This window comes from Puma concolor, chromosome A2 (genome assembly GCF_028749965.1).
Source record: "Puma concolor isolate L17-30 chromosome A2, mPumCon1.1.hap2, whole genome shotgun sequence".
In the NCBI taxonomy this organism is placed as follows: domain Eukaryota; kingdom Metazoa; phylum Chordata; class Mammalia; order Carnivora; family Felidae; genus Puma; species Puma concolor.
Genome location: NC_141668.1, coordinates 28,382,880 through 28,406,523, shown reverse-complemented (window position 1 = coordinate 28,406,523; position 23,644 = coordinate 28,382,880).

Genomic DNA, 23,644 nt, shown 5'->3' with positions numbered 1-23,644 from the left:
TTAAATTGATATTAAAGATCATATATACATACATGTGTTATGTGTATGTATAGTTGTGTGTGTGTGTGTGTGTGTGTGTGTGTGTGTGTGTGTGTGTCTATGATCTGCTGATTATCTTCTGGATCATTTACTTCAGTGGTTTCTAACACAGGTACCACTGTACCCTAATGGACTATGGAATTAATGTAGGCTTTCCAAAATAAATCTGTGTTTGGCTCATTGCCTAAACACCAAATTAATACCTTTTTTTATACACAGTTTTTCAGTGGTGTAGAGATGCTATTAGGATAGCTAAAATCCATTTTTGAAAGTGTTACATAATTCATGGCACCAATTTGCTATGTACTTTTACTGTTTTTTTAAGTTTATTTATATATTAAAAATTTTTTTTAATTTCATTTTTTATTTTTTAAAATTTACATCCAAATTAGTTAGCATATAGTGAAACAATGATTTCAGGAGTAGATTCCTTAATCTGCTTACCCATTTAGCCCATCCCCCCTCCCACAACCCCTCCAGTAACCCTCAGTTTGTTCTCCATATTTATGAGTCTCTTCTGTTTCGTCCCCCTCCCTGTTTTTATATTATTTTTGTTTCCCTTCCCTTATGTTCATCTGTTTTGTCTCTTAAAGTCCTCATATGAGTGAAGTCATATGATTTTTGTTTTTCTCTGACTAATTTCACTTAGCATAATACCCTCCAGTTCCATCCACATTGTTGCAAATGACAAGATTTCATTCTTTTTGATTGCCGAGTAATACTCCCTTGTATATAGATAACACATTTTCTTTATCCATTCATCCATCGATGGACATTTGGGCTCTTTCCATACTTTGGCTATTGTTGATAGTGCTGCTATAAACACGGGGGTGCATGTGTCCCTTTGAAATAGCACACCTGTATCCATTGGATAAATGCCTAGTAGTGCAATTGCTGGGTCGTAGGGTAGTCCTATTTTTAGTTTTTTGAGGAATCTCCATACTGTTTTCCAGAGTGGATGCACCAGCTTGCATTCCCATTTGCTATGTACTTTTAAATAAATATTTAATTTCCACTATGATTCTGTTGAAGAATCTATGAGTCTAAGAAAATTTGAAATTTGAAAAGAAGTCCTCAACAATTTTGCCTCCGAGGAGGGAGAAAATGGAGTGATTTTGGAGAGGGGGACTATTATTTTTTAATATGGAGGCAATATGGTAAACTGTTGATATTTGTTACAATGTTTATTATATAGCATTCTGAATGATTAAACATGTTTAAAATGCTTTAATAATTTTTAAAAATACACCCTTAACTTGAAAATATAGGCACATTTATATAATTTAGCCTTTTATCCCAGAAGTTCTCAAAGTGTGGTTCAGGGATCCCTGAGAAACTTTAATGGGGACTAAGAAGTCAAAACTATTTTCATAGTAATACTAAGACATTATTTGCTTTTCAATCTCTTCTCTCAGAAGTTTCCAGAGACTGTATGGCATGTGATATTTCAGCAGATGGAATGCAAAGGCAGGAATAAAGATCTAGTTATTTTCTATAAAACCAGGAATTAGAGAGATTTGTAAAAATATAAAACAATGCCACTATTTTTCACTATTTTTTGTTTTAGAAGACATAGTTATTTTTGTACATATATTGTTTCATGAACTTATACTAAGTTTATCATTATTTTAAATGAATAAGTGTTTTCTCAGTTTTAATTTCTTTAAAGAAATGTTTTTTTCAATGTCTATTTTTGAGAAAGAGAGAGAAAGAGAGAGAGAGCATGAGCAGGGAAGGGCAGAAAGAGAGAGGGAAACACAGAATCTGAAATAGGCCCCATGCTCTGAGCTGTCAGTATAGAGCCTGATGTGGGGCTTGAACTTGCCAACTGCGATATCATGACCTGAGCCAAAGTCGGATGCTTAACCAACTGAGCCACCCAGGCACCCCTAATTTCTAATATAGTAAATATAGGTCTATATAACACTGGTAAGCAAAACTCTTGCGGATTCTTGTGCTTTTTAAAAGTGTGAAGAAGCCTTGAGACCAAAAAGTTCTAGCACCACTGTCTTACTTTATACAAATATACTTTCTACCACACTTTCAGAAGGAGGCCAACTCTAGTACTTATTTAGGGGTGCCGGGGTGGCTCAGTCGGTTAAGCATCCGACTCTTGATTTCAGCTCAGGTCATGATCTCCTGGTTTGTGAGTTCAAGCCCCACGTCAGGCTCTTGGCTGCGAGTGCAGATCCTGCTGGGGGCTCTCTCTCTCCCTCTCTGTCTGCCCCTCCCCCACTCGTGTGTGCTCTCACTCTCAAAATGAATAAACTTTAAGAAATTAAAAAACAATAAAGTTTATTTATTTTGAGAGAGAGAAAGAGAGCGTGAAAACCAGGGAGGGGAAGGGAGGGAGAGAGAGAATCCCAAGCAGGCTCTGCACTGAGAGCAGAGCCTCACACAGGTCTGGAATCCCATGAACTGTGAGACCATGACCTGAGCCAAGATCAAGAGATGCTTCACCAACATTCATGTCTCACTTATTTGGTAATTTCAACTCCAAGAACTTAATTTTCAATGTTTCAAAAATAAAGAACTCTACAGTGTTCTTAGTTTTTTGTATCTCAGAGTCCTGTATAACAATGTACATGGTAACATGAGAAAGCAAAAACTTAATAAGCATGTCCTCCCTCTTTTTGTTTCCAAAGAAGGAAATCAGTAAGTGATTAAAATTGTATTCTTTGCTAACAATTTCATCATTCCTTTCATTCCGCCAAATATACCTTATCTATAACGAGGCAGTATTATATGGCTAGTGATCTTCTTCATCCCAACTTTGTAGAGCTAATAACTTGATACTAGATTTCATAGTCTTACAACCTATTACTGACTGGATGCCCTCTTGACATCAATCTCCATTTACTCTCATGTTTATTAATGTCACGTATAACTCCAGTTCAACCTAATGGCCAAGAATAGACTGGATCAAACGGGTTAGGTTTGATATTTGTACGTGTGAGATGATACTCCATAGTCAAAATCACTGCTCCGTTCAGCGAGAGAATAAACGTGCTGCTTCCCCGGAAGAGGCAAGGGAAATGAGTTCCACTTTTTAGAATGCTCCATTGTTAGTTTGCTGAATAAGGAAACGAGGCATCTTTGCTTAAGAGTCCTTTCTCCCTGTGTTATATCTTAGTACCACTCATTCCGGAACATTAACAGGAAACACAAGAAGATGTGCAGACCCAATGCGTTTTAGTTCTGAGTAAGAATGGTGGTGAAGATACCTGATACCCAGGCGGTGGTTACACATATGGGAATGGAGTTTTTTTTAAAAAGCATGCTCAGGAAAGGAAAATACAGTAAGGAAAAGTTTTAAAACCACCTCATTAGAAACTGCATACACTGGAGAAGGTAGAGGGATTCACAGGTTTTTTTTTTTTTTTTTTTAATAAACACAATATGTAAATATTAGACATCTAGATAATTGCTTTAAAATTAGACATCCCACTGTAAATATGATAGGCTTCCACTCTCTTCCAATTTTATGAAGAGGGTTTGGAAAAATATGAGAGCACCATGATTGACACTCACCAGTTTTCTTAGAGGAAAAATCCAAAGAATAATAAAATGAATAATCCATTTGGAGAAGTCTGGAAATTCTTTACAGGCTGAGAGATGGTCCCCGATTTCAGATGTCAGTCTGTAAGATCAATTATTTCCCATGTAATCTGATCACTCGCTCTTTTCTGAGTCAGTGATATACAATAAGTAAAACAACTTTAAAGTGTTTTATTTTTCAGACTGTATATTACTGATCACAAGACTCTAAATGACTTTTTTGGAGTATTGAGAGTTGTTTTGCTTTTACTCCAATAAAACTGCATGGTGCACTGGCATTTGGAATAATTAAGTTTAGGTTCTTGCTACTGTCCTGCAAATCTTGGGCTTCTCAGACTAAAATATGTCAAACTATGAGACCATGGTCACCCAAGAGCTTCAATCAGAATTTTATGCTTTGACATATTTATTTTGACAGTTTTCAGATTTACAATTTGATGTCCTAATCATTGTAAATACCTACGTGTTTAATAGTTCTTCATTTCTGATGGAGGCAAAGACCCTGAACTGAGCCCAAGGGGCTTTCCCCCGACCATGACAGATGGTTCTACTGCTGTGCATAGGAAAGAGGTACAATGAATTATTGTGGCCAAAGAAAGGTGTTGAGGGGTGCCTGGGTGGCTCAGTCAGTTAGGGCATCTGGTTTTGGCTCAGATCATGATCCCATAATTTTGTGAGTTTGAGCCCCACATGGGACTCTGTTCTGACAGCATGGAGCCTGCTTGGGATGTTCTCTCTCCCTCTCTCTCTCTGCCCCTCCCCCACTCACATTGTCCCTGTCTCTCTCAAAATAAATAAATAAACTTAAAAATTTTTTTTAAAAAGGAAGGTGTTGAAATCTTAAGTCTAATGTGATCTGACCAATTTCCATGTTTTGCAAGGCCATTTTTAGCTGTTATTGCTGTTTTGCTACCCTTTCTTGTTCATAATATAAGTGATTATTATGTAACTGTTTATGAATTAATAGTGCATCCAAATACTAGGAGTATTTCAGACTCCTTTTGTGTTTATAATTCAAATAAGAAAATCATGCTGTCTTACAGGCAGAGGTAAGTTTAGAAATTATCTAACTGCTCATTTTATAGATAAGTAAACTGAGTCCTAAGTTAATGAATAATAAAAATAGAACTTAAATTCTTGTTCCTGAACTTTTTTTACTGATGGTCTTTCCCATAATACACCCTGACATCCCCCCATTTTTAAATGGAGTTATTTATCAGCCTCAAGTTTCCCATTATTATTAAGTTAGGAATTAAAGTGTAATTTAATCATTAAAATCTGTACAATTTTAGCAAAACATTTTAATAGTATTTCAGTCACACTACTTAAAAATAGAATCCATTAAAAAAAATAGATTCCATAATGGGGTGCCTGGGTGGCTCAGTCGGTTTGCCGTCTGACTTCAGCTCAGGTCATGATCTCACGGTTCGTGGGTTCGAGCCCCCCATCAGGCTCTATGCGGACAGCTCGGAGCCTGGAGCCTGCTTCGGATTCCATGTCGCCCTGTCTCTCTGCTCCTCCCCCACTCATACTGTGTCTCTCTGTCTCTCAAAAATAAAACAAAGCATTAAAAAAAATTAAAGAAAATAGAGCGCATTAACAAACCAGAATCCATTATTTTGAAGACAGTAAAGCACAGCCACTATAATGATCCCTTCTACACACCCATGACTATACCAGCAATTCCTTACAAAAAATAAATTTATGTACGTATGTATGCATGTATTGATCTTTCAGGAATGTCATCCTTGCATAAAGATGGAAGCCTGAAATTTAATGTCCTTTAAAGTATCAGGAGTGATGCTCATTAACATAAATTCTATACTTAGAAAGTTAAATATTCAAGTTATGTGATGAAACAGCTGGAAAACCTGGAAAGGAGGTTTGATGTCTTCTCCAAGGGCAGGATGGAAAGGGAGGTGTGGCGTTCAGAGCCACGTTCCTCGTTTCTGTATTGGAAGATCTTGAAGCCACAAGTTGATGTTATTTTAATAGTGTATATCATTGCCATCATTTAGCATACTTCAGTTGGTATTTCCTCCCGTCTGGGTTTGTTAACATGTTCACACAGCCTACCATCTGAGAAGGAATTTTCCCTGGCGGCCATGACCTAATTTCAAGGTTCTGGCAGACAAATGCAGGCAACTGACAGCCCAGGTTTTCCTATTTAGCATATTAATCACCTACATTGTTAGCATGCAGCCATGATAAGAGGCAGCCTGTGAAGGAATTGCCAGCCTTTCTCAAATCAGGCTGATTGCACCCCTGTAGACCTCAGATTTTCTGTGCGTAGTTTGTTTTTTGCAGGTAGCTCTGAGCTTCTGAAGTTTCTGACCGGCGTTTGACTTGAACACATGCTATGTATGACAGAAAATGATTGGATTCTAGAAGATGCCAGAGTTCACTAGCATATTGCCCAAGCAGGACTCAATAGATGACTTTTTTTCTCCCCCTTTAATTACCTTTCACACTTGTTCCTGTAATCCAAGGAAGGGCATCTCTTCTAAGAGCAGAAATAAATGCCTAGCCAGAGCCAAATGAGCCACTGCACTATTCTATTTTCTGATCATGTGCATTCTTAGTGACAGAATTTTTTTAAATTTTTTAAACATCTTTTATTTTTGAGAGAGAGAGAGACAGACAGAGCATGAGCTGGGAAAGGTCAGAGACAGAGGGAGAAACAGAATCCGAAGCAAGCTCCAGGCTCCGAGCTGTCAGCACAGAGCCTGATGTGGGGCTCGAACCCACGGTCCGTGAGATCACAACCTGAGCTGAAGTCGGACATTTAACCAACTGAGCCACCCAGGCGCCCCCAGAATAAGAGAAATCTTATTGAATTAGTATTCTTAAGCTTATTACTGATGTTGGGAAAGAAATGTCAGTGTTTGAAAATGTTACAGAATCTATTGTATGGGAAAATCTTTGGGCTTGCTTGGAATATTTTCCTATTTTTATTTCTTGGTAAACATTGTTACATGTTTACTTTTTGCATTTATAGGCAGGAAATGAAATAGACTGTTCTTTCCAAAAGGAAAAAAAAAATGTTCTTAGGCTCATTTGATTGACTTTTAACTTGTTTGTTTGTTTTGATGGCATGATTTTGGGCCCCAATATTCTTTTTTCTTTCAAGTAGCCCGTAGGCTACTAGTGCTATCCAAAAGGAAGTTTAATAATAAACACATTGGTATTTTTAATGATCAGGTTGAAGATTTCATGTCTCTTTGAGAACTTAGCTAAAGGTCAGTGATAAAACTGATGGGAAAGCCAAGGACAGTTGTGAGAAATCATGTCCTTTTTTTCCTCTGCGTGTTTTGGGTACATTTTTAGCTGTGCCTATTCTCCCTAGAGGGAAATAAGAAGTCACTGAACAGAGCTGTTTTGCAGACAGAGGCAGCTGACTTGGGAAGAAGGGACAAGAGTGGTCAGCTAGTAGTCAAAACGCTAAAAATTGTCTGAAGGTAAGAATAAGGTACAAGATTGCATACACGCAACAGTAGAGTTCTTAAAAACCACCAGCTAGTTTGTGATGTTTCATGCTCTTATCCCCTAAGATAGCCATATTTTACCATTTTATACATAAATAAAAATGACTTCTGGGCTTATTTGATTACAGACTGAATTACTCTGTCACAGGATGACAAGGAATGACAAATAGGTTCCCCATAATGAAGAGCCTAGCAGACCCCGTATTCGCAGGGAAGATGGTAAGAGAAAACCAGGCACACTTTCCTTCCATTCATACTCTTTCACATGTGAGCTACAGTACTGTCAATGTCCATCATGTCAATAGGTCACTTGGAAGGTCTTACATTTGGCAGGGCAATAGAAGTTTCAGGGTAATTTTTGTGGCTCGCAACCCAAGGCCAATATAGCAAAACTTGAAAGATCAATTAAATTCTAGGAAAGGTGTGCCTAACATAGATGTTGCCCACTTGTCGACATAGGTAGGAGCGTTCATCTTCTAATTAGAGCGATGACAGAATTCCATTTTCAGACTCTAGTCTTTTGAATGACGTGGTAAAAATCATCAACATGATGGGTTTTGCTTCTTTATTAGTTTTTATAATATTTGACAGTGTCTCTGTACTTTGCAAATACTCTAAAACCACATTGGCTTTGTGTGTTAGCTAAATTGCCTGGGCACTCTTTCTGAGTACACCTCATTCCTGGAGGTAGAGAAGACAGTGTGAGGGTTGCAGAGCCATGGGATGTAGATCCTTAAGGTAAACGACAGATTCCTATTTGTGGTCTCCTGTCCGTCTCATAAAAGAGGGTCAATCGCTATTTGAATTAATAAATGTATAGATGTGAATTAATAAATACATTTGTCTAGAGAGGAAGATGAGACACCTGAATTCTTGGTGACAGTCACCGGTAAGTAGTGAAACCTGAGCAGCTTCGAAGTGGGGGCATCAAGGATGAAGAAAAGCATTTTTACTGTACTTAAATAAGAGATGCCATTATGTAATATTTTCAGTTTAGACTCAAAAAAGAAAACGGCTTTTTCTGCAGAAAAGAAAAATGTAAATCTGTCTCCTTCACCATATGCCACAAGAAAAAAAAATCACAGATGTTAAAGAGAACAAAGGCTGAAGGAAGCCGATGAGCTCTAAAGACCAGAGTCCTCATTTACAGCTTAACAATAAATCAAAATTCAATATTTAACAAGCATAGTAGAGAAGAGGAAATCTGTTGTAAGGTATGCATTTAAAAAATTTTTTAACATTTATTTATTTTTGAGAGAGAGCACAAGCAGGGGAGGGGCAGACACACACACACACACACACACACACACACACACACACACACACACACAGAATCCGAAGCAGGCTCCAGGCTCTGAGCCCAGCTCAGGGCTCAAACTCACGAACTGCAAGATCACAACCTGAGCCAAAGTTGGATGCTCAACTGACTGAGCCACCCAAGCGCTCCATGTTGCAGGGTATGCATTTAAGGTAAAGTTTACTTGCAAATACATGTGTCTCCAGACTCAGATTTGCTTTCACCTGTGGGCCTTTGAACACATTATTTCATTTCCCCAGATGTTCTGTCCTTTACTTACTCTTTCTATTGTTCTAATTTGTCCTTTAGAACTCATGTCAGGCATCATCTCCTAAATCCTTGCCTGATTTCGTGGAGCTCCCTTCCCTTCCCACACCCCCAAGCAATGTATTTTATATATATATATATATATATATATATATATATATATATATATATATAGCTAGCTAGCTAGCTAGCTTCTAGCACGCCACTTGATACATATAAACAAATACTTATTAGTGTTTCTTTTTTTAAAAAAATGTTTATTTATTTATTTTGAGAGAGAGAGAGAGAGAGAGAGAGCATGCAAGCAAGGGAGGGGCAGAGAAAGGGGGAGAGAGAAAATCCCAAGCAGGCTCTGTGCTGTCAGTGCAGAGCCTGATACAGGGCTGGAATCCATGAACTGTGAAACCATGACCTGAGCCAAATTCAAGAGTGGGACGTTTAACCAACTGAGCCACCCAGGGGCCCCGGTTGTTTATTTCTTATTTAAGCAAAATCTGAAATGCAATGACAAGGACACACAAAGAAATGAAGATTCTAATGCAGGCAAAGAGGATACAGCAATCATTGGATGTGTAACAAATCTAGGAAAATAAACCAGAACAGGACAGAAACTAAAACTAAAATCTATATTCACATATTCTTTTTTTTTTTTTTTTTTTTTTACCTTTTACAATTGGTAAAGTCTAAAGCCAATGCCGTCACTAATGCATTAAAACCATCTCTTTTGGCTACCTAAGGGCTTTATTCATTTTATTTAATATTTAAAATTTATTAAAGTGAAGTTGTCTATAATATCTTGTGACTTTTAAATATTGAACCAACTGCATTTGGTTATCTGATTCTCTTTTCTTGATTAGTTTTACCAGGAGTGTATCAGCTTTACGAGTCTTCAAAGAATCAACTTTTTTCATCCTTTCTCTAGTGTTTGTTAATAATTCATTTATTCTAGTTCTTATTTTCTTCCATTTTCTCTGACTTTAATATGCTGTTATATTTTCAATTTCTTGTAACACTCAGAACAGCCTTTCTCCTTTACTAACAAATATACTTTAAGGCTATAAATTTCCTCTGTACAAATTTAGCTGCATTTACAGGTTTTGATTTAATTTTTTAAATTTCCCAACTTCTATTTGTGACGTTTTTTCATTTGTGAGTATTCAGATGTACTTTTAAAATTCTAAATTGCTGACTGCTTTCTAGCTATGTTGTATTAATTCTGACCTTAATTCCACTGTAGCCAGAGAACATACCTTAATTTTATTATTGGAAATTTATTGATACTTTCTATTTCCTTAGCAAGTGGCCATTATTCTTCTATGGTTTACTGAAAAGATTTTGGAGTGTGCAATTGTGGGGTATAAGATAATATCCCAATTAGGTAAAGATAAGATAATAGCAAAGTAGGTAAATGTTTTAATTATGGCATAGCCTATATTCTTATTGACTTTTCTTGTCAGCTTGTTCTATCAATCACTGAGAAAAGTGTATTGTTTTCCTTTCTATTTTTACTCTTCATGCTTTCAAATTTTAATACAATTGGAGTTATGTTATAATTTTCTAGTGGACAGATGTCTTTATCATTATGAAATACCTTTGTTTATAATAATGCCTCTTGCTTTGAAATCTACTTTGTCTGATGTCCGTATAGTTAAGCCAGCAGTTTTTATTTGTTTTATTTTTATTTTTTGTGGTTAGCACTTACATGATATATCACTTTTGATCTTTCTATATACTTATAATAAAGGTGTACTTCTTGTCAACAGTATTTAGTTGTTTTATCGTTGTCTTGGTTATGGGCTGAAATGTGTCTAATCCCCACTCCCAAATTTATCTGTTGAAGTTGTAACCCCCAGGATCACAGAATGTGACTATTTAAAGATAGTCTTTAAAGAGGTAATTAAGTTGAAGTGAGGCCAATGGCAGGGAGGAGCTAATCCACACGACTGGCATCCTTATGATAAAAGAATGAGTACAGAGGGCAGACCATGTGAATACGCAGGAGTAGACAACCAAGCCTGCTGATACCTTGATCTTGGACACCCAGCCTCCTCTAGAACCGTGAGAAATTTTTTTAAACCACTCAGTCCATGTTACTTTGTTATGGTAGCTCTGGCAGCCACAGAACTTTTTAGTGTCTCCGTAGTTTTGCATTTCCTAGAATGCCATTTAGTTGGAATCATACAGTGTGTAGCCTTTTCAGGTTGCTTTTATTCACTTACTGATATGCCCTCAGGCTTCCTTCATGTCTTCTTATGGCTTGATAGTTCATTTCTTTTCAGTGCTGAGTAATTATTGTCTGGCTGTACCACCGTTTATTTATTCACCTACTAAAGGACATTTTGGTTGCTTCCAAGTTTGGGCAATTATGAATAAAACTGTCTTAAACATTTGTGTGTAGGTTTTTGTGTGGGCATAAATTGTTAACCCCTTTGGGTAAAGCGTTTAATTGCTGGAATATATCATAAGAGTATGTTTAGTTTTGTAAGAAACTGCCACACTGTCTTCCAAAGTGACCATACCCATTTTGCATTCCCAACAGCAGTGTATGGGAATCCTTCTATTCCACATCCTCATCAGAATTTGGTGTTGTCAATGTTCCAAATTTTGGCCATTATAATAGATGTACAGTGATATCTCATTGTTTGAACTTGTACAACATATGATGTGGAGTATCTTTCCATATGTTGATTTGCTGTCTATGTATCTTCCTTGGTGAGATGTCTGTTAAGATCTTTGGGGGCGCCTGGGTGGCGCAGTCGGTTAAGCGTCCGACTTCAGCCAGGTCACGATCTCGTGGTCCGTGAGTTCGAGCCCCGCGTCGGGCTCTGGGCTGATGGCTCGGAGCCTGGAGCCTGTTTCCGATTCTGTGTCTCCCTCTCTCTCTGCCCCTCCCCCGTTCATGCTCTGTCTCTCTCTGTCCCAAAAATAAATAAACGTTGAAAAAAAAAAAAAATTTAAAAAAAAAAAAAAAAAAAAAAAAAAAAAAGATCTTTGGCCCATTTTTCAATCAAATTGTTTTCTTGTTATTGAGTTTTAAGAATTCTTTATATATTTGGGACAACAGTGCCTTTATCAGAGACATCTATTGCAAATAGTTTCTCCCAGTCTTTGGCTTGTCTTCCCTTTGTCCTGACACTGTCTTTTGCAGAGAAGTTTTTAATGTTAATGAAGACTTAGTTTAGCAATTATTTCTTTCATGAATCATTCCTTCAGTGTCATATCTTGAAAGTCATATCCACACCTAATGTTCTTCCTATATTGTTTGTCTTTTTAAACACATTTGTATATTGCTGTTTTGCATATAAATGTCATAATAAGTTGAGGTTCGGGATGAAGTTTTCTTATTTAAGTGAAGTTTTGCCTCTGCTTCTAGATGAAGTTAAGATAGAGATAGATTGCTTCAATTGAATTACAAATTGAACCTATTATACTTAGACTTCAATCTTCGTACAGAATACTTTGAATGCACTACCAGAGACGTTCTGGTTTTAGGTGTCTCTGGGGCGCTAAACCATTGCTCTGCTCTGTTAACCAACTCCATGAAGGATTCTTCGTAGATTCTTGCTGTATTTCTGGGTTTCTCCTTCTCTGGCTTTTTTTGGATTGAATTGTCTTGTTTATTATTTATATTCCTCTGCTGCCTGTTACTTTGTTAGTTTTATATTCTTTAACTTTTCTTTCATTAGTTGTTCTAGAGATTAAAGTGCAAATCCTTACTTTATCAAATTTGAATATTACTTGGTATTTTCACCTTCTTTACAGAAAACACAAGGATCTTAGAACGCTTTAAGATTTACCATCCTCCTTACTTTCTGTTATTGTTGTGTATTTTTATACATATAAGCATTATTTAAAAAAATTTACATTTATTTATTTTTGAGAGACAGAGACAGAGCATGAGTGGGGAAGGGGCAGAGAGAGGAGACACAGAATCTAAAGCAGGCTTCAGGCTCTGAGCAAGCTGTCAGCACAGAGCCTGATGCAGAGCATGAACCCAGGAACCATGAGAGCATGACCTGAGCCAGGCAGACACTTAACCAACTGAGCCACCCAAGCGCTTGTATACATATAAACATTATTAACGTTATTTGTCATAACCACCGTTCACTTTAACATTTTTCACTGCTCTTTATTTCTTCTTCTAAATCTAAACCTAGATTGGGGATCATTTTCTTTCTACTTGAAAAACAGTCTTCAATATTCCACTTAGTGTTAAGTTCTTGTGATCAATTCTTTTAGTATTTGTCTGAAAACAGTTTGCCTTCATTCCTGAAGGAGATTTTTCTTTGGTTACAGAATTCTAGGTTGGTGGTTATTTTCTCTCAACCTTCTGGCTTCCTTTTTTTTTTTTTTTCTTGTCAGTCTGGTTATATATTTAAATAAGTTTTGCATATTGTATGTGGAAAATAATAAACATAATTTAAAATCGTATGATTTTACCTTTCTTCAGTGTGAAAATTCATGTTTCTGTGGTACATGGTCATGAGTGTCAATAACCAGGGAACATCTTAAACCAATTTCAGGTACTGAATTAAATCAGTGTTTCCCATGAGGGATAATACTTTCCATTTTTAACATACAGGGGAAGGATCATATTAGACCTCTTTTTCCCCTTGGTGGGGTTCCAGTTTTTGTTCCTCTAACACATAAGGCAGTCATAAGCACCACTCAGCTTTGTAGCTAGTCAGTTCCTCTTCTGAAACCAGTGGTTACTTCTTGGGGGAAAAGTGACTTTAAATGTCAAACTCACATTTCATGGTGTCTTAGACCTTGGCCCATAATTCTTTACCACCAAATGAGTTCTCCCATGCTCTCACACAGACGTTTTTTCTCTTCATCCTCTTTTGTAATTTGCCTCATTGGGTGCAGTCATATGAATGGCCTATTCTCCATCTCTCTTAAATTAACTCTAATCAGAATTTGAGCCACATATGTCCTTGTGTGTTCATGCTTCTATAATAAAATATCATAGACAGGGTGGCTTTCTAGCAACAGAAATTTATTTCTCAGTTTCTTGGAGAACAGAAGTCCAAGATTAGAGTGCCAGTACGATCGGATTCTGGCAAAGACTCTGTTCCAGGTTGCAGACTGCCAACTTCTTGCTGTGTCCTCACATGGTAGAAGTGTCTAGGAAACTCTGAGGGCAAATTCTTACAAATTCTTTCGTAAGGGCACTAAGCCCATTCATAAGGGCTCTGCCCCAACTATCACATCCCAAAGGCCCCACCCCCACCCCTTAATACCGTCACCTAGGAGGTTAGGATTTCAACATATGAATTAGGAGAAGACACAAACATTCAGACCATAGCTCCATATTCTACTGAAGGTAGCATGTTCAAGAATAACCTATGTCTAAATCAACTGTCATCCCTCATGTTATTCGATCTATGTGACATATGCCACAGCTGACTATTACACTTGCTCATCTAAAATGAGGTACCTTTGAGTAACATGTTGACGCTATTAATAATTAAAGTGGGATAAGAGTCACAAACTGGCAGCGTTGCAGGCAAACTGTGGCAAATGGTCATTCTCTTTATACAATACACAAGCCATTGCATTTTCTTCTACCTCACTCGTTGTTTCTTTCAGTTACCTATGCTGGTTCCTCCTTTTCTTCCTGTGTTGAAGGGTTTCAGAGTTATGTCTGTGGTTCCCTTCACTCAACCTACACTCCTTCTGTCTATTATTTCATTCAGTCTCATTCTTTGGAATGCCATTGTGATGACCATGACTCTAAAGTGTAACTTCTGTGCCCAGACTTCTGTCTCCAAACAACCTTAATACACAACTGTCTGATCATCAGCTCTACTTGAATTTCTAATAAATATCTAAACCCCTACGTGTCTAAACCTCAATTCCCCCAGGCCTACTTGATCCTTCTTCCAATGCTACCCCAACTTCAGCCCTATTCATCTCAGTCGATGGCAAATTCATGCTTCTAATTTCTCAGGCCAACATCACTGTGGTCCTCCTTGACTTCTCTTTTTCTCTCATGCTTCATATTCAATCTGTGCAAGAGTTGCTGGTGCTTCCTTCAGAATATACCCAGAAAATTCAACTAATTTTCGCTAGAACTACTACTCCTCTGATCCAAGACATATCATCTATTTCCCAAACTACTGTAATCATTTTCTTTTTTGAAAGAAAAAGTTTATTTACTTATTTTGAGGAAAGAGAGAGAGAGAGAGAGAGAACAAGCAGGGGAGGGGCACAGAGAGAGACAGAGGGAGAATCCCAAGCAGGCTCCACCCTGTCAGCAGAGCCTGATGCGGGGCTTGAACTCACAAACCCTGAGATCAGGACCTGAGCCACAATCAAGTCAGACGCTTAACCGACTGAGCCACTCAGGCACCCCTATAGTTGTTTTTTTGTTTTTCCAACTGGCCTCTCTCTTTCGGCTTTTGGCTGCATAGCCCCCCGAACCTAGTTTCAACACGGCAATCAGGATGATTCTCATAAATCCTAAAATTGTGTCGCTTCTCTGCCCACTTCACAAAGTAAAAGTTAAAGTTCTTATTTGGCCTACAAAGCCCTCTGTGCTCTAGACTCTTTTTACTTCTATGACCTTATTTCTGCCTCTCTCTCTCTCTCTCTCTCTCTCTTTCAGGCATTGGTCATATATGCTTTATGTATAATAGTCACCGTCTTGCTTAAGGGCTTTTGCACTGCCTGACAGGCTTCCTCATAGTTAATCTGCAAAACTATCTCCCTCTTCTCCTTTGAGTCTTCATTCACTTTATGATCAATCATTCTAGCTAAAATTATAATCTATCCCCCATTTCTAGCTCCCCTATTCCTCCTCACTTGCTCTCTATCTTCTTTCCCCACAATATTTCTCATTTTCTATTACACTGCTCTCATGTGGAGTACCTCAGCTCCTCAAGGACAGTGGTCTTTATCTGTTTATCTACCGACGGATCCCCACTTCCCTGAAGAACATCTGGCACAAAGTAGTTTTCAATAGATATTTATGCAATGGATTAGTGAAATACACTGACTAAAAATATCACCTGCTTCTTGGTGACAAGCACTTAAAAGTCAATACCAACGTGGTTGGAACAGTATATCTTGGTTTTGTTTGGGTTTATTAAGCATTTAAAAAAAAAAAAAAAAACTTCAGTCTTTAAAAAACTTTAGACTTCATTCCTTTTCATCAAATTCTGAGATAAGAAATACAGAATGTGATAAGGATGCCACACTTGGAGAGACTTTTCTGAATGTTTTTGAAGGCTTTGGTGCCCAGTGGGCAAAAAACAAGAAAGTGATATTCCTTATTGTTTATTTCTAGTGAAAGCTTACTTTGGACAGGATGAATTAGACACTATATTTGTAGCATGGGCTCCAGTTACCTATGTAATTAAGCAAAGGAATATTGATTGAGCAACTTCTATAAACCAGGTACTCCAACAAGCCCTTTTACTTAAATACTTTTATTTAATTATGTCAACCTTTTGAGATATTTATTACTATCCCCACTTTATAGATAAGATAATTCATAGCTAGTGAAGTAGCTGTGTCATCTGACATTTCTACTTACTTTTTTTTTTTTTTTATTCTGTAAGTAAGGGTTATTCTTTGGCCTTTCAAATTCTTCGTTTAGGGAACAGAAAATCAACCACCTGCCAGGAATGTTAACTTTGGCCTGGTCACATAATATAGTTTTCTTATCTGTAAACAGTGAGGATTGTGATAACTGCAATTTTTATACACAGATCTTCCTGGTACCCTCCGATCAGAGCAGATGCAAAAGAGTTCAGAGTCCGCCCTGTAATGTTACATCTAACTTTATTTCCTCTTTGCTAACTTTCTCTGGCTGCCATAAACTTTCCCATTTTTACTAAAGGCCAGAGAAAAGGCTGATGGAGTGTGAGCCACACATAATTATATTAAGAGTTCTCAAAACGCACATAATTCATTTTTTGATTCAGAAGTAATTATTTTATTGAATCCCAGACTGTCAGGACTTGAATAATTATAGCAAACAATTTCCAGCATTTTTAATCATTTAAAAATTGCCTTTTTTCTCCTACAATATTTTATCTTAGGCTTTAAGCAATCCTATGAGGTAGCAATCATTATAGTCCTATTAGGGACGAGGAAACAGGCTGAGTAAAATACCTGCCCAAGACTTCACAGCTGCAAAACACCGCTAAATATATCATTTTTAACTTACACCACACCACTGCAAATAAAAAATGAGAGGCTGCCATTGATTTGTCTGATTTTGTTTGACACAGAGGGGAGAAAACAAATAAGGTAATGGAACAATTTTCTTTAGAGAATATACAGAGAATTGATTGAGCTTTTCCAATCTTAACACCAAAATAGCCTTCCTTCTGTTTGATATGAATTTTAGAGCAGGGAAAGAAGTAATTCATTTTTTGCTCCTGAAGTAGCATGGATGGAAAACTGGAAATGTTTTTTTTTTTTTGATAACTTTTGATAACTCTTCTTTTTTATCCAATCTGATGTTTAAAGTAAAAATCAGAATGCTTTTTCTTTGCCATATTGATGAATGATAATTTGTTGATTTTATTTCTAACCTGGAGAATTTCTCAGCAGGGTGTCTACTTCACATAATACAGATCTTCACAGATGTTCACAGATCATATGTAAGATAATTTGGGGGGATAATCTTAAAAATTTAAATCACATGTTTTTCAGCATATATATTCTTCCATCCATTTTTTTTTTAATTTGAGAGAGAGAGAGAGAGAGAGAGAGCGAGCACGAGTTGGGGAGATGGGCAGAGGAAGAGAGAGAGAGAATCTTAAGCAGACTACATGCTCAGTACAGAGTCTGATGTGGGATTTGATCCCATGACCCTCTGGGATCATGACCTGAGCCGAAATCAAGAGTCTGATGCTCAACCAAATGAACCACCCAGGCTCTCCTTACATCAGTTTTAATGACATTTACGATCATAATATTTTGTGGGATTTAAAAAAAAAAAAAACTTGCTTCCCTTGTCAAGTAATATTTCTTACAAATTTTTCAAAAAACATAATTATAAAAATGGAATCCATCTGTGCATACTGCTTTTTAATTTTCTTTTTCTACCAAAAATATATATTTTAACTTCTTCCTAAGTAATTACATATTTTTCTACAATGCTCTTTTTCTGCTGTATTTGCATTTACCAGCATTTTTCTCCTATGATATTACTCTGTTTTTCCACCTGAGGTAATTACTGTGCTGAATTTTGTATTTTATTCTCTTTCCCACTTTTAAAAACATATTTTCATGGTAACACACTCAGAAAAATGCAAAATATATATAAATAAACTCCTGAAGTTATTATTTTAAAGTAATCTTATGTGTAAACACCACATTGAAACACCGTCCCTGATGTTTCTCTGTTTAACCTCCAGTGCTTGGCTGAACATAGATTAAAGCCACTCACTTAAGGTAACTGGACACAGCAGCATAAAAGGGGTTTTAGAGAAAGAGACCCTAATTAAGGAATCTGAAAACTAATAGTCAGAAAGGTAGGAAGAGAAGTCACAGGAGAGGATGGTAGCATGATAGATAATGCAACAGAGAGCTGAAAAAAATGAGAGACAATAGCACAAAGTCTCGAGAGTTTCAAATAAATCTAATAAGGTGAAGACTGAGACATGTCCACTGGCCTTGGATATTAGCAAGACGTTGATGGCATTTCCAGGGTAGTTTTGTGGAGTAAACAAAGGAAGGCTGTCAGGCCAAAAAGGAGTGAATAGCAGAGAAGCTGAGCAGAGAAAGAGAAGAAACAGAAGGCAGTGTTTAGACAGTAATTTAATCACAGAAGCTTATAGTCGTTTTGTTCCTTTATTTGTTTGCTTATCAGAGAACAGAGATTTAAGTATCTCTATAGCCTGAGGCAAAGAGCCAACAAATAGTAAAGTGTTACAGCTTGGGACCAGAGCAGAGTACTGGAGGAAACAGGAATCTTGCAATCAGGGCATAGAAAGGGGGATGATTTGTGAATGAAGGGAGCCCCAACTGAGTGGAGGAAAGAAGAAGCAGTAACACATGTATGATGAAGGTCCATTTGAACCTGACACCATTTTTTACCTGGTCCTTTTTTCTCAATGAAATAATTTCCTAATGTTACAAAGGCAGCCTCAATATTTTGGAGTATTTTAGAAAAATGGGAGATGTTGTAACGGAAATAATGTAAAGGAATGAAAGATAGGTGTTGAAAGATCAAATGGAGTTGGAAAACATATGCTGGTATTTCCTCCAGACTGAGGTGGTTTGCCTTTTTCTCCTGCAGCACTTGAGCTTAAGGAAATGTGGGTTTCTTTTCCTCATGTTGGGAGTATGGAGGCCAAATGCGCAAGTGAGACAGGGAGTCTTACTTTACGTGATCAATCATGGAGTCAAGACTGGGTAGGGAAAAAGGGAAGGCCAGAGGTATACGGAGGAAGGGGAAGAATCAAGAGATTTGAGGTCTGTAGTCAAACATCAAAGCAGCCTAAATGAAGTGGAAAAGCATCTCGAAAAAGATAAGCAAGCTGGTGGTCATAGTTTAGAATATACGCACTTAAGCTTTTGTGTCTCATAAGGTAAGAATATTTCTGTGACTACACAAGGAAAAATATATTGACAATCTTCCTCAAATGTTGTTTTAAAACATGATTTATAGAGGAAATAGGCTAAAATTGTATTTAAAACTGATGAGACTCTGATTGATAGCTAAAGGTTTATAACACATTTCTTTCAACAGTATTAAGTTCCTGAGCTATCAGAAACTTGCTAATAATAAGGTTGACAAATGATAATGCTATAAACAAGGAATTCTTGGCTGTAGAATACTAAAGAACACAAAGTTTCAGGAAATTGACAAAAATTAGTCAAGATCAGTCTTACTAACCTCACGGAGTACTTCCTAGGCTTTCTAAAAATCTCTGGAGTTGTCTCATGGGACGCTGTGTGTGGTTACTGGATGTTTGTAGCACACATAGCACAGAAGGAAAGAGAGAAGGAAGTGTTTTTGAAATTGCTAATTCAAGTTGAGCATAAAAATATCCACTGACCTGGCACCATTCTGTCAATTTTCCTCTTACTTCCTGTGTTACTAGAGACATATGCACCCTAAAAGGAAGGGTGGAAGCTATTAGTAATCTGTCACGAAAAGAAATTGATTTTTTTTTTGAAATTTTAAAAATGCATCGTGCCCAAGAGCTCTTTAGTACTTTACAGAGATGGAAAGACTCCATAATTTATTTATAGTGAGTTCAGAGCTAGGTAAGGTCAATCAAGGAAATTTCTTTCATGGTCCTGGGATGACGTAAGGAAACTAAGAGAATTCTAGAAATAGTTATCTCGTGCAAATCCTTTTGTTTGCTTAATATATCTGTTAACTAATGTCACATGTCTGATTATCCAGGTGTTTGATTCAGTCACTTTAGTGAAAATGTCAAATATAACAAGTGTAAAGTGTTACTGTAGATTCTTATCATTATGAATTAAAAAGGCCATAAATGGAGTCCTTATCTAAGATCAAATGCATATTGTTAAGTAGCGCCCTTTTGAGATTTTGTATGCCCTGGCATTTTTTATTATTTCGTTTATAAGAGTATTTTTTTAGTCTTAGTAATGGAATTTCTTAAAGGTAGATACAGTCTTGACATTTAAATTTTACAACTTGAAACCCACATTGAAAGTATATTGATTATACTTCCTGCTTGTCTGTCTGCTCTCTTTCTTTCATTCTTCCTCCTTCCTTTTTCCTTTCTGAATAATTTACTCTAAAAGCCAGAGGATGAGGTCAGGATTTCCACATGAAACAGTGGGTGGCCCTACTGACAGAATTTAGAATCTAAGCAAGGAAAGTGGCTAGATATTGAAGCCCAAGTGAGAAAAGTGATCATCTAGGGTGGTGATCTGGTGGAGATATGTTACATAGGAGATATTTATGAAATAGGTAAATATATTCAGAACAATGGGAGCTAGGTTTCTCATTGCCAGAGAAGTTATAAAGATGAAAAGATGGAAAGTAGAATAAACCTGTTGTGGTGCACTGGAATTGGAATTGTTGGGGGAACATGATTTTCAATATGTATGGGTAAATACATAAAACAATAGATGTGTGTGTGTGTGTGTGTGTGTGTGTGTGTGTGTGTTTTCTAGCTTGGTCCACTGAAAGGGCTGGGTAACACTGACATCCCAGTCACAGTAAGCATCCGTAGTGACAGATCTTGGCTTCTAAATATGTTCTTCATTAAAAGAAACTAGAGTTTCCTGGAGAAATGGCTGATACAAAATGAACCCAGAATCTACTGTGTTGGAAAGTAAGATAGTGATCCAAGGATGACAGAGGTATGTTAAAAGGACACAAAGCCAGCTTGAAGGAGCTACAAAATTTAGGTATGAAATAACAGTAGTAATTGTTTATAACCCCATTGAATAGTATAGGAATCTATAAGTCCATACTGATGTAAATGAGAAGAAACAGTCTTTCCTTACAGTAAGCAGAATGCCACTTGATAGATGTAGAAGGAATGGCAGAAGTAGATAGAGATGTACTATTTCATTGTCAATCTTCCCATTTTGATGGATGTTTTTGTAGGAGAATGTTCTTGTTTACAGGAACCACACTGAAGTATCCAAGGTTAATTGGATGTGACATTGGCAAATTACTCTCAAAGGTTCAGGAAAAAAAATTCTGTGTACTCTTTGCAAGCGACATTTTTGTAGGTTTGAAATTATTTAAAAATGAAACTTTAAAACTCGATGCTGACCACAAGAAAACTGCCTTTGCTTTCCAAAAATCTTTCAAGAGTTTTGGGTTTGGCAAATATAATTAATGATTTAAATATCAATGGCTATGTTATAGACCATGCAAGTTAATAACCATCTCTGAGAAAATCTTAAATTTGATAAAAATTATTAAAGTCAACTAACTTATTAAACCAACCTAAAAGTTCAAGTAATAGGTGTGGCTGATATTTGATTTTTATTTATTTAATAAGCACATATGTAACTTTTACTTTCTTCCACGGCTCTAGTATTAACTCATTTAATCTACCCAACACATGGATGAGTTGGGTGTAATTATTTTCTTCATTTCACAGATGAGGAATTGCAACACAGAGAGGTTAACTTCCCCAAGGGCACACAGCTAGTATGTGGCAGAGCCAGGATTCAAATACAGGTAGTTTAGCACCTGAATCCATGCTATTAACCACTTCCCTCTGTTGCCAAGTACACCTTTCCATAGTTATGCGTCTCTTAACTTACACTGCTAAATAACAGAAACATTGCAGAGACCCAATACAACAAATCAATTCTGCCTGAGGCTTTGTTTCTTCTCATAGGAACAAGAGACTTTAAGAACAATACATTTAGTCCTTTCTCTTTTCAATCTTTTGAGTGCATTTAATTGTGGACTGAGCCTTTCTGTGCTGCGAGGGTCTTTTTTTTTAATGATTCTAAAAAGGCTTCTTGACCATCCCCTCTCTGTAAACGTTTATCTTTCTCCCCCTCCTCGAAAGACAAACTTTTTACAAGTATACTGAACAATCACAACTTCACTTTTCATTTGCCTTCAGTTCACGGCATTACGCATTTAGCATCCATAACTCTGTTCACACTCATCTTTAAAAATCACCGTGTTTTCCAAAAGGTCAACCTGGGTTCATCCTGTTTAACCTCTCTTTTGCTCTTGACTTTGTTGCAAATATAGTCTTTCTGAACTTCTCTTTTAGATTTTATCACACGACTTACTCTTGGTTCTCTTTCCAACAGCTTCTTGATGAATTAAAGACAGGCTTTTGCCCTTAGCCCTATGCTTCAACTGTCACATATATAGTAAGACTCGTAAGTCCATGACTCCAGGGTTAGCATTTCTTCTGGTGCGGTCCCAGAGATCAAACTGCGTGATAAACTCTTTTACCCGGTTCTCGGAAGACCTCTGTGTTTGTGTGTGAGAATCTAAATCATTATCTCCCCTCTCCAATGACAGCATGTGTTCATCTGTGGCCCACACCCAGACCCTCATGATCTTTGGCACATTGCACAATATTCTCTTATCACTGCCTTCAAAAGAACATCTTTCCTATGAAAATACAGAGAATGCAAATTCACTGCACTATCAAGCGTGATATTATAGTCAAAATTTGGTATGATTTTTTTTTTTTTTTTACCAATTACAACTTGATTGAATAGGAGTGAAGTATCCACTCGGTTGTCTGCTCATATGTTATATCTAGAACACAGAAAACCTGGCCAAATACATGTACTTTGCATCATCTTTTCGCCACCGTCTGGCTCTTGAATGAGAAAAAAGACTGTTCGAAACAGGAAACTTGGCAGCCTTTCTTCTACTGCAAGATGGAAGTTTTTGTGGGCAGTTAGAGGGTTGTCCATCATCCATAGATCTCCCTTCTCTTTCCAGAAAACAACTGTGCAGAAAGCATGTGATAATTGAAGTGGCACACTGCCGCCCAAGAGTGGTGCATCTGGAGATCAGATTTCTACGCATTGTGCCTTTCATGGCATCATAGCACTGGGACACCTGGATAGGGAATGATCTTACGTATTAAATGAAAATCTTACACTAGGAATTGAAACAGAAACTGTTACATCTATGTATTTAGGTATCTAAGACAGGAATCCTATCAGCACTACATGGAACTCTGCGGAGGCCAGAAAAATCTAAAGGCACAATGCAAAGAGAAAAAGGGCAAAAGCAGTGTGGAAAGCACTGGAAAGCAGTGTGGAGGTTCCTCAGAAAATTAAAAATAGACCTACCCTATGACCCAGCAATAGCACTGCTAGGAATTTATCCAAGGGACACAGGAGTACTGATGCATAGGGGCACTTGTACCCCAATGTTCATAGCAGCACTCTCAACAATAGCCAAATTATGGAAAGAGCCTAAATGTCCATCAACTGATGAATGGATAAAGAAATTGTGGTTTATATACACAATGGAGTACTACGTGGCAATGAGAAAAAATGAAATATGGCCTTTTGTAGCAACGTGGATGGAACTGGAGAGTGTGATGCT